This window comes from Physella acuta, unplaced genomic scaffold (assembly GCF_028476545.2).
Source record: "Physella acuta isolate Inbredline_101_S28 unplaced genomic scaffold, ASM2847654v3 ptg000494l, whole genome shotgun sequence".
Lineage (NCBI taxonomy): Eukaryota > Metazoa > Mollusca > Gastropoda > Physidae > Physella > Physella acuta.
Window position 1 is genome coordinate 104507 of NW_026732013.1, and position 12661 is coordinate 117167.

Below are 12661 nucleotides of genomic sequence, written 5' to 3' on the forward strand. Positions count from 1 at the left end.
CGAATTTGATCGCGGTGATGGCCGGGCAGCCGACGCCGCGCCATTAATTGATCAAGATGGAGACCATTATCCCTCTCGGAACAAACGGTCTCCGTGACGCGAACCAAATGTTCGACTCCGCTGCGTCAGTCGGGAATTCCCGTCCAGCAGTTGTCTCCCCGCTTGCAGCCTGTGTGACGCGTCATTCAATACCTCACCTGTATCTCACCCCCCCCCCCACCTCACCTGCGGTACCTGACTTTCACCTAACGCTAACCGATCACACCTTTCAACCGGCAGGAATAACAGATGAAGTCGGCACCGAATTTACTGGACAATCAAAAGTAATTGATCTTTAGGATTCGATACCAATTGGCCCTCGCCCGAACGCTGGTTGGTTTGAATGTTGGATGAGATTTTTTTAGCTGCCAGTTGTTAGTTCTAAAGTGATCGATTACATTGATTGCTTTAGTCTTAACTACCGAAACTGAGCAGTTGAATAATTGAAAAACAAAAATCACGTGCGGTCATTTCAAGGTGATGAAAACGTGATTTTTTGTGTTACCCAAATTCAAATTGTTGGTACCATTACTGGGATTGTCAATTTACTTTTTTATTGGGACAAGGGACACTATCCAAGCTCAAATGTTTTTGTTCCGCGAAGGATTGAAGGCAAGATCACGTGACAGATAAAGTCTGGGTTAACTGGCGGGTGAGTTGTGATCGTCTGAGTGTGTCCCTAGGTAGGACACAGACACACATGATAGGACACAGATGGTAGGACACAGATGGTAGGACACAGATGGTAGGACACAGATGGTAAGGTGTGGGGACACGGATGGTAGGACACAAATGTTAGAATTTTAGAACCTTTGGTATTGAGTGGCGTGGTCTGCAACATAAGTTGTATCCGTGTTCAAATAAAATACCACAGTGGTAGCCCGTGGGTAGAGTAAACTACAGGACCTGGGTGGGGTTCCCTGACTTCCACGAGTGTTCAATATCCAAGGTTGTGATGGGAAAAAGATTTCCCTTCTACCCCAACAAAACCCTCGCAGAACTGTCATTTCAATTATTTTTGGTTAAAATGTGATCATTATCAGGGCTGGTTTTTTTTCAAAGCGGACAAAGAAAGAAAATCTAAACGGTCAATATGAAAGTATCTTATATCAAGGAAATAACGTTTGTAGACATAATGCACTAGCAGAAAGCAGTTTTAGTTTAAATGTATTTGGCAGAACTAGCTCATGATTGAGTGATGCGTGACTTGCATGGGGTGTCACTCCAATCTTCAGCCCAATCGAAAGCACTGTTTGCATTATTTCACCGCAAACAAAACATATTTTAGCATGTATGTCGCGCTGTCACACGCTTCATTGTTTACTTTACGTCACAACAATTTGAAATGGAAACAAAAAAGGTGACATTCGATTGGTTCGAAAGCGGTGCGTCATGTGTAATACAGCCAATAGAAGGCCGTAAAACAACTTGAACATTCATACGAAGTAAAAACAAAAACTCTGACCGGCTACGGGTGAGTTAAAAACGAAACGAACAATGACACTCTCATTGGTGCTACACCCACAAAACTAGTCCCTGCTGATCTTCCCGGAAGTGCTGCATCGGCCGGCGTGCGCATGTCAGATGCAACAAGACAATATCATTTGGCAGTCCGAGGTTTCATTAGCCGACTTCCGCTTGCCGGCACGCCTCGGAGCACTGGAGCGGCGCGGCCCGTGGTGGGGCTCGCGGGTTGGGAGTGTGGGAGTCCTGCTCACCATCCTTCTAAGTGCTCACCATTGGTGTTAAGGAGGTGCTTTGATGGTGAGTGCGACCTGGGCGCTAGGAAAGTTTTGAAAGTGCTGATATCAGATTCCATCTTTAGTCTGATAATTTTGGTCCTCGTTTAGTAGGACCGAGCTGAGGTTAAGGCCCTTAAACTGGAGTCTTTGTTTAGAATTTAGAATAGATCACATTCACACGGCCTAACTGTTCCTAGTTATTTGTGCAGATCTAATGTTCAACATTTTGGTCAAATTTATAGGTCAAAAAGAAAGGTCTTCTTGGTCATTTCAACTCGTCTTTTTCGATTCTTTAAGACTTATTTATTCAACCATCTATTACTTAAAACTGTATTTTTCTAATACCCTACATATCTTATTGAACTTTGTCGAAAGTCCCTTGTCTTATCGAATCTAATTACCCTTGTCCTGTTTTATAATTGCCCTATATCGTCTGCTCTGTCTAAATCCCCAAATCCTGTACAATGTCCTATGTCCTACATATCTCTATTCCCGTGGCCCAATTCCCACCCCCACCAGCGACCTGGTCTTGACGAGCCCCTACCCCACGGGCGGGTCGCTTCCTGCAGCCATTCACCGCTATACAAACAATCTTTGTCTCCTTTATCCTGGAGAAATTAACTAGAACAAGCCACCAATTTGACGCTCCGCCGACCACGGTGACGCTGTTCCGTTAAGCCCTGCCCTATAGCGACAAGAGAGAGTAGAGTGGCTCCCCTTGATTCTAAAAAAAAATTATCGAGGTAAAAATGCGTTGATTGTGTAATGTTAGTTTTATTTGAGTGGGCAAAAATTAATTTACATGCGACCTTTGATGGTTAACAAAGACCTAGTTAGATGTAAAGTGAAGGCGATATAATGTAGGGATTAATATTTGGGGTGTGACAGGTTACACTATGCACAAGCTTTAATGCACGCTACACGAGTCATATTGCACTCTACAAGGGCCATATTGCACTCTACACGAATCATATTGCACTCTACGCTAGCCATATCTGAACACATCTCTAAAATACATTACATCGGATATAAAACAGGTATTGAAAAGTCACAATGAAAATCTTTTAAATATCATTGCGTTACAATATATAGACCTACTTATATCTACAGTTAGGAATTCGTTCTAGCAGAAATAAATTTAAAAAAAAAACAGAGTTCCAACATTGCGACCCAAGCTAAAAACAAAAAGCATTTAAAACCTCTATGTCCAGCCAAAGTTGATGTCCAGTCAATGTTGATGGCCAGTTGATGTCCAGTCAACTTTGATGTCCAGTCAACGTTACTGTAAAGTCAACATTGATGTCACGTCAACTTTCATGCTCAGACCTTTCCATCTTTTTTTCTTAAATAAACCGGGAGTGATCTCCCCTAAACTTTCTCGAATATTCTTATATAAAATAACAGGGGATGGGAACTCGGGCTATAGACATGATTTTTAATCCATTTTAAATACTTAAAGTTTTAAAAATAGAATAAAATCTCGTAGACAAAAGATTGCACACCAAGTGAACGCCAAATAAAAAAGTGCATAATAGTGCGCAATATTATTAGTACTTTAAAAATGTACATTAGTTTTTTGAGAAATCGGAAGTAGAGTAAATTAGTACTTCCGGGCAACGGAAATTACTCAAAATTTGACAGAAGGTAGAGAATTAGATCTTATACTTACATGTGAAATTTCATTTATCTATCTGAAATAGTACTCAAGTTATAGGCTTTTGAAAAATTCAAAGTAGAAAAAGTACCACTTCCGGTTATCAGAAATCGTTCAAAAGTTGATACGGATCTACGATTTTGATAAAATACTTATATATGAAATTTCATCAACCTAGCTGTAACGGTACTCAAGTAATCGTGTTTACACACAGACAGACAGACAGACACACAGACATACGGACAGAATTGCAAAGCCCAGTTTTTCAGACTGGATTACGCATAAAACCTCTTAATTTTGATAAATCTGGATTGATAATTTTTGCCCGATTAAAATAAGTCCTCTATACTTCGGATGTGATGAAGGACTGAGGTGTAATACGGTAAAAATTGTTAAAATTTCAAGTGATTTTTGTGCACGATTACAATACTTTCTCTATACTTCGTATATACGAGAAAGTAAAAATGCAATATATAAATCTTCGTGTATTACAATAGTACATCTTCGTCGGAAATATTTCTGTAAACAGCGTTATTAAACATGAAACTATTTTTGCCGGGATCCTAACAAATGTGAAAATCAAAAACAAATTATAATACAGGCCTTTAAGAGAGACAACAAAAATCAGTGACTAACAAAATGGCGACCGAACATGGCGGCTGCACACCTGAGCCGGCCCTGCAATTATGGGATGTCACTAATCAAGTACACCTAGAGCAATCGAATTCATCAACGGGGAAAAAATCGTGGGCCAAATCGACACAGTTTAGACGGTCGCTCTTACCCAATACAATTAATTATCAAACATCAATTTTTAAAGACAGTAATCGATCAGGTTAGCGAATCGATACCCGTCAACTAACGTTTGTTCTCGTCCTTATACAGGCCAATTCTCGCAATCACTCGATACCCCATCTCTCATATAATCGACTCTAAATTCACCTTTTGTTCCGTTAACTTAGCGAATGAATCAAACCCATACTTTTATTTTTAGTTATTTAAATAGCAGTTCATTACTATTTTAAAGTAAATAATTTACACCACCGTCTATTTAATCTCTAACACCACTGACCACATAATCTCTAACACCCCTGTCCACATAATCTCTAAGACCCCTGTCCACATAATCTCTAACACCACTGTCCACATAATCTCTAACACCACTGACCACATAATCTCTAACACCACTGTCCACATAATCTCTAACACCACTGTCCACATAATCTCTAAGACCCCTGTCCACATAATCTCTAACACCACTGTCCACATAATCTCTAACACCACTGTCCACATAATCTCTAACACCACTGACCACATAATCTCTAACACCACTGACCACATAATCTCTAACACCACTGACCACATAATTTCTAACACCCCTGTCCACATAATCCACTGTCCACATAATCTCTAACACCACTGTCCACATAATCTCTAACACCACTGTCCACATAATCTCTAACACCACTGACCACATAATCTCTAACACCACTGTCCACATAATCTCTAACACCACTGACCACATAATCTCTAACACCACTGTCCACATAATCTCTAACACCACTGTCCACATAATCTCTAACACCACTGTCCACATAATCTCTAACACCACTGTCCACATAATCTCTAACACCACTGTCCACATAATATCTAACACCCCTATCCACATAATATCTAACACCCCACCCACGGTGCTGTAAAACACATCGAGATTCCCCCATCTCAACTTTCCACCAATTCGCTAGACCGCCATTTAACGGCCCAGCAAACTGTAACCTAGTACTTATTCACCCCCCTCCCCCACCCCCACCTCCTCTTACCGCCTGCCCATTCAGATTACCCGCCTTTGTCACATAGGGAAATGGGGGATAACTCTGGAACAATTCCTACCGGAAATTTGGTAATTACTTGAATTACTCGAGCATCCTGTAACCTGTCAGCCCATTGGACGATGAGATGTTTTGGAAAAAGTAAAAACAATCCCGTAATGAAACAAGGAAAATCTAATGAAAAATGCAACAATCGTGTGCGGGGTGGGAGGGAGGGGGAGGGGCTGGGGTGAGCCACCGCTGTTGATATTTACCCAGAAGCACATGTAGCTACATATCGCCATTCTACGGAACGCGGTGGGGGCATGTTTTTTTTTTTTTTTTTTGCAGTAAAATAATCAGCTTACAGACAGCGATATTAACAAATCAGCTTATAGACAGCGATATGAAACAAAGTAAAAAGGTCTACCGCTAATTTGCCATAAGCCGTTTCTTCAAGAGCCTTATTCTAATAACCTCCAAAAGCCATTTGCGAGAAAGCAACCGAATCGCTTCCATAAAGGCAACTGCCCGAAAAAAAAATTAAAATAATTGTTAATCCACTTCAAGTAAAACAAAAATAATTTTTTTACATTCAACACATCTAATTATACAAATTGTATTTAATTAATGTTTTTAAAGTTTAAAATGTGGGTTTTGTAATTACTGCAGCTATTTGTTAAGTTATATAAGTAAGAAGAAATCATTTTATTATTTTGATTGACCTTGCTATTTTTAAACGTGTAATAATATATTCCTTTTAGAGTAACCTTTACGCTTATTTTCAATCACTTCTTATCCATCTTATTAGAGTGAAAATTCGTTATTCTTCGGTCAAAATAGAAGATACACTAACCCAGAGAGTTTGAAAGAAATGGCCGTATTTGAAACGGGTCGAAATTAAAATACTAGACTTGACTACAACCGAACAGAGAGACTACCATATGTTCAGATGTTAATGTAAACAGGAAAACTTTTTTTTTTAAGTGGCCCTCTGGAAAGTGACTAGGTAAATTGAATTTTTTTTATTTTTTTTTTTTGAAACAGTCAAACGGCAATGGGCCAATGGGACACATATTCTTTACAATACCAACTGGAGTGTTTTAGCTATTTCGTTAAAATGTCGATTAGACTTTTGATAAAGCCGGACATTTCAACACCCTTTCTGTGTGGCAGGTCAGGAATAATTCGATCACAAAGTCGCCTTCTAATTCAGCGGTACCTCGAAATATGAATTTAATCTGTCCCATAACATTGCTCGTATGTCAAATTGGTCGTATCTCAAAACCATTTTCTCCATTGAATTATATGAAATGTCATTGGTCCAGCCCGAAACGACACCCTAGTTGTGTTTGTTAGGTATTTTAATAAGAAAAAAAATGTTTAAAAACATGTTAAAGTATATAAAGAAATCAGCTGGTTTTATAAAGGGTATTTTTATTGGTCTTCAGCGGCTTGAACTTGCTGATGATGGTGGTGGAGGTGTAGGTCCAGTGTGGGCTGGGGGAGATAGGCTGAGGAGTTTCACTTCGTTGATTTACTCGCGTTTAAAGCAAAACTTGTTTGTTTCTTCCTCTCTATCAGAATGTTGCGGAAAAAAGTTAAAATACCTGCTAACCACGATCAGTTGCGGCTTTTTCAGGGTGTTTCACGACTTGTAAAACTCGCGGATCCTGTTCATCTATCTCAAATGTTGCTGGTAACTCAAAGCAAAATATCGCTCGTTCGACAGCTCATATCTTAAAAAACTCGTATGTCGGATCACTCGTATGTCGAGTTACCACTGTATAGCCCAACATACTCCAGTAAAGTTCTCCTGCTAATACCCGCCCTGTGTGTTGCTACCTACGTGGCACCAACAAGGAGAGCTGCCCAAAACCTAGTCCGGTGGTGATGTGATGGAGGCCTTTAGCTCCCCAGGGGCCACAAAGGAATAAGTCAAGTAAATCAAGTATTGGTACATAATGTATTTCACTCAATGTCTTCAACTAAATCATGTAGTTAGGTCGTGTCGCTGATTGTCTAACTAAACGTATTTCACTGTATAAATGTGATTGTTTGCAGACTTGTAATTTCGTTTTAGAACAGTGAAGTCTGATACAAAAAAAAAATCCCCTTTTATTTTATTTTTAAACTTGAGATCAGAAGACTACAGATCTGTCTCGTCATGGTCCAGCAGCCACACAAGTAAACAATTTGGTGCATTTTGTTGGGGCTACAATAGTGACAAAAGTAGCCGGTGTAGCCACTAGCCACTAGACGTCATGAGTGGCTAAAGTAAAGGTAGCCAGTAGCCAACTAGACGTCGTAGTAAACTACGAACAAAAAAAAAACGTGCTCATAAACCAGCTAATTTTGACTGGTTGGTTTCAAATAAACGGAGCAAATCACGTGCATATGTGAGCACGTCTTAGTCCGTTTAACTACACGCGAACCGTAAGTTGGGTGGGGGGGGGTAGTCGAGGATCGGCCCGGGGGTGGGGGTCAGTGATTCTTACGGTTACATGGAAAACATTTCTTGACGGGGCTCGGGATTACCCGGGTCCCCGGCAGCTGGGTAAACATGGCGGATTACCGTCTACCGACAGGGGAGCTAAATGAGTTGCAGCTTGTGAGAGGGTTTTCTCCCCTCTTCCAGCGTATCATCCCCCTTGTGTTGCCGCTAATTGGACTCCTAGTGTTGTCCAGTTGTTGAGCTCACTTAGCGCTTATTAGTCTTTAGCTCTTAGTTAGCTCTGAAGTAGCTCGCAGTTAAAATATTCGCGCAATGTTTTTTCTGGTGATGTCAAGAAGGTGAAGTACACGCCACTAACTTTAAACGACCAATATATGATTACAATGGCCGAATAGGTGGTATTTGAGTGAGACCGATATATGATTACAGTGGCCGTATAGGTGGTATTTGAGTGAGACCAATATATGATTACAGTGGCCGTATAGGTGGTATTTGAGTGAGACCAATATATGATTACAATGGCCTAATTGGTGGTATTTGAGTGAGACCAATATATGATTACAGTGGCCGTATAGGTGGTATTTGAGTGAGACCAATATATGATTACAGTGGCCGTATAGGTGGTATTTGAGTGAGACCAATATATGATTACAATGGCCTAATTGGTGGTATTTGAGTGAGACCAATATATGATTACAGTGGCCGTATAGGTGGTATTTGAGTGAGACCAATATATGATTACAGTGGCCGTATATGTGGTGTTTGAGTGAGACCAATATATGATTACAGTGGCCGTATAGGTGGTATTTGAGTGAGACCAATATATGATTACAGTGGCCGTATATGTGGTGTTTGAGTGAGACCAATATATGATTACAGTGGCCGTATAGGTGGTATTTGAGTGAGACCAATATATGATTACAGTGGCCGTATAGGTGGTATTTGAGTGAGACCAATATATGATTACAGTGGCCGTATAGGTGGTATTTGAGTGAGACCAATATATGATTACAGTGGCCGTATATGTGGTGTTTGAGTGAGACCAATATATGATTACAGTGGCCGTATAGGTGGTATTTGAGTGAGACCAATATATGATTACAGTGGCCGTATATGTGGTGTTTGAGTGAGACCAATATATGATTACAGTGGCCGTATAGGTGGTATTTGAGTGAGACCAATATATGATTACAGTGGCCGTATATGTGGTGTTTGAGTGAGACCAATATATGATTACAGTGGCCGTATAGGTGGTATTTGAGTGAGACCAATATATGATTACAGTGGCCGTATAGGTGGTATTTGAGTGAGACCAATATATGATTACAGTGGCCGTATATGTGGTGTTTGAGTGAGACCAATATATGATTACAGTGGCCGTATAGGTGGTATTTGAGTGAGACCAATATATGATTACAGTGGCCGTATAGGTGGTATTTGAGTGAGACCAAGAGTGAGACCAATATATGATTACAGTGGCCGTATAGGTGGTATTTGAGTGAGACCAATATATGATTACAGTGGCCGTATATGTGGTGTTTGAGTGAGACCAATATATGATTACAGTGGCCGTATAGGTGGTATTTGAGTGAGACCAATATATGATTACAGTGGCCGTATATGTGGTGTTTGAGTGAGACCAATATATGATTACAGTGGCCGTATAGGTGGTATTTGATTTAGCCAGTAAGCCAGAAAACGAGATGTGATCACAAAGGTGGTATTTGGATTGGCTGGTGTTATCAAAGGTCTTGAACAAATAATTTCATTGAAATATGTGTTGGGTACGGAGGGGGGGGGGAGAGCTGCTAGTAAACATATTAATACAAGGGGGAAGGGGAGGTATACAGGCTATATAAGTTAATGTGTAGATGGTTCACCTGTTGATAAGGCTCGCTTTTCATCGTCCCACTCATCGGCCGAACTTTTCAAGAGTCAAAATTTCCGAGAAGTGATTGAGCCAAAGCTTTTCGTGCGGAGTTTTTAAGAATGCTCCAAATGACGAGACTTTGCGAGACTTCCAAGTGCCGAGACTTTACGAGACTTCCAAGTGCCGAAACTTTGCGAGACTTCAAAGTACCGAGACTTTGCGAGACTTCCAAGTGCCGAGACTTTGCGAGACTTCCCGTGACCGTACGTCAAACTGAATTTCCACTTCTACTCCAGTGACTGTTTGTGTTTTTACCCCAAAGTTTATTTACAAAAGCTTACTCGTATAACCGAGGCCTAATTAGAACTAATGAAGCACGCGGCTTGAGAAATTAAAAACAAGAACACAGCCTGTATGTCGCTACCTGCCCCCGCCACTTACACCAGCAAGCACCCACTAAATTGGCCATTTTCCGACCAAACCAGGCACCCTTAAATCAGCTTCCGGTTCCGCCAAGAAGCTAATCGCACGGGAGATTAACACGTCATAGAATGACGGAGCTCTCCGGGAAAGAAAAGAAATTGTTTGAAACAATAGAAGCGCCCGGGCATCAATCAGCTTCCAATTTAAACGATTCCCATTCTGTTCCCGGCAGTATTTAGTTGCAATTATCTCCCCTTTGATTAGCTACGTTACAGGTGTCGCTACAAGAAGGTGAACTCGGGAGCGAATCAACAGGCTAATGTTACTTTGGCTGGGGTAGTCTCCCTTTAAACGATTTATTTTTAAACGCCATAATGTCTGACGTTACATAAGGTAGCTATGAAATGGGGCGGCCAGTGCTAATTTTTGGGAAAATTGAGAAAAAATTTCTTTCCCAAAAGTGAAAATAAGTTTGTAAAGGTCAGCTGTAGGAGAAGCAGAAGTAGCCGGAATGACGTGGGCCTAACTTGGAGGAATCAACCAGAACTGAGTACAGTGGAGAGGTGTGGTTGCGTCCCAATGCTCCACAAGGGGCCCACATGAGTTATGATGATGAAGATGAAGATGAAGATGAAGATGAAGATGAAGATGAAGATGAAGATGAAGATGAAGATGAAGATGAAGATGAAGATGAAGATGAAGATGAAGATGAAGATGAAGATGAAGATGAAGATGAAGATGAAGATGAAGATGAAGATGAAGATGAAGATGAAGATGAAGATGAAGATGAAGATGAAGATGAAGATGAAGATGAAGATGAAGATGAAGATGAAGATGAAGATGAAGATGAAGATGAAGATGAAGATGAAGATGAAGATGAAGATGAAGATGAAGATGAAGATGAAGATGAAGATGAAGATGAAGATGAAGATGAAGATGAAGATGAAGATGAAGATGAAGATGAAGATGATGAGGATGAGGATGAGGATGAGGATGAGGATGAGGATGAGGGTGATGATGATTATAATGATGATGATGATGATGGTGATGATGAGGATGATGATGGTGATGATGAGGATGATGATGATGATGATGATGATGATGATGATGATGATGAAGAAGATGATGATGATGAAGAAGAAGAAGATAATGATGATGGTGGTGATGATGATGATGATGATGATGATGATGATGATGATGATGATGATGATGATGATGATGATGATGATGATGATGATGATGATGATGAACTTAAAAATATAGATCTAGATCTATTTGTAAACGTTTATGATTTTCAAACATTTTCTATAATGTACCATCATAACACTTTCCTAGATGTACTAATTTGTTTTATTGTCTGTCAGAATGAATGATCACTATATTGTTTTCCAGCGTGCACTATGTAAAGACAATTATTTTTGTAGACCATTTGCATTTTTTAAAACATCGCTATTGCCCAGATGAGGCGAATTCCTCTTTGAATTTGTAACTGTATTCGTGTACGAGCCAACAAACGAAACGCTCCTCTGTTGTAATTAGGCGGCGGGGAAGTGCTGGAAAAAACAAACTCCAAGTCCCGGGGATTAAATCCTAGCCTTTAGCTCGTCGTCTGCTGTTATCTTCTGCCACTCTGGTAATCCAGCCTCGAGATTAGAGAGTAATTACCGCTCCCGGCAGACGTCAAACTAAGGGCTGTTGTTTTAAGCATTAAATTGACTCAACGTGAGGCGGAATAACTCTTTTCAACAAGTGCAAGATTTATCCCCCTTCTCTTGAACCCATTTTTTTTTCTTGTTATTTTTATGTCTAGTTGGCAAGTTTTTCATAAGTGGTCGTGTGGAAACCGTGAAAATAGCTATTAAATTATTATTATTTTTTTGCATATTTCAATCATCGGCGTTCCCTTGAATTATATAGCTAAAGAACAGAAGAGAATAGGGGGGGGGGGGGGGCGAGGACTAGTTACAAGGGGGGGGGGGGTAGCAAAAGCACCTACTCTACATAAATCAAAACAATTTACTTGATGGTGAGATAGAGCCAATTTGTTTGTTCACTTATATCAAATTAATTGACTTGATTGTGAAATAGAGTCAGTTAGTTTCTTCAGCCCCTTATATCAAAACAATTGACTTTTATGTGAGGCTCAGCGGCACACATATGTGTTATTTTCCTGCTACCATAAACGCCACTTCATGTAGAAACCTCCTGACTATGATTTGATAATGGTATCCCCTTACGGGACGACGTGACGAAAAACTGTACAGTTAAAATCATGACGAATCCGTTTTTACTTTCTCGTATATACGAAGTATAGAGAAAGTATTGTAATCGTGCACAAAAATCACTTGAAATTTTAACAATTTTCACCGTATCACACCTCAGTCCTTCATCACATCCGAAGTATAGAGGACTTATTTTAATCGGGCAAAAATTATCAATCCAGATTTATCAAAATTAAGATGTTTTATGCGTAATCCAGTCTGAAAAACTGGGCTTTGCAATTCTGTCCGTATGTCTGTGTGTCTGTGTGTGTGTCTGTGTGTAAACACGATTACTTGAGTACCGTTACAGCTAGGTTGATGAAATTTCATATATAAGTATTTTATCAAAATCGTAGATCCGTATCAACTTTTGAGCGATTTCTGATAACCGGAAGTGGTACTTTTTCTA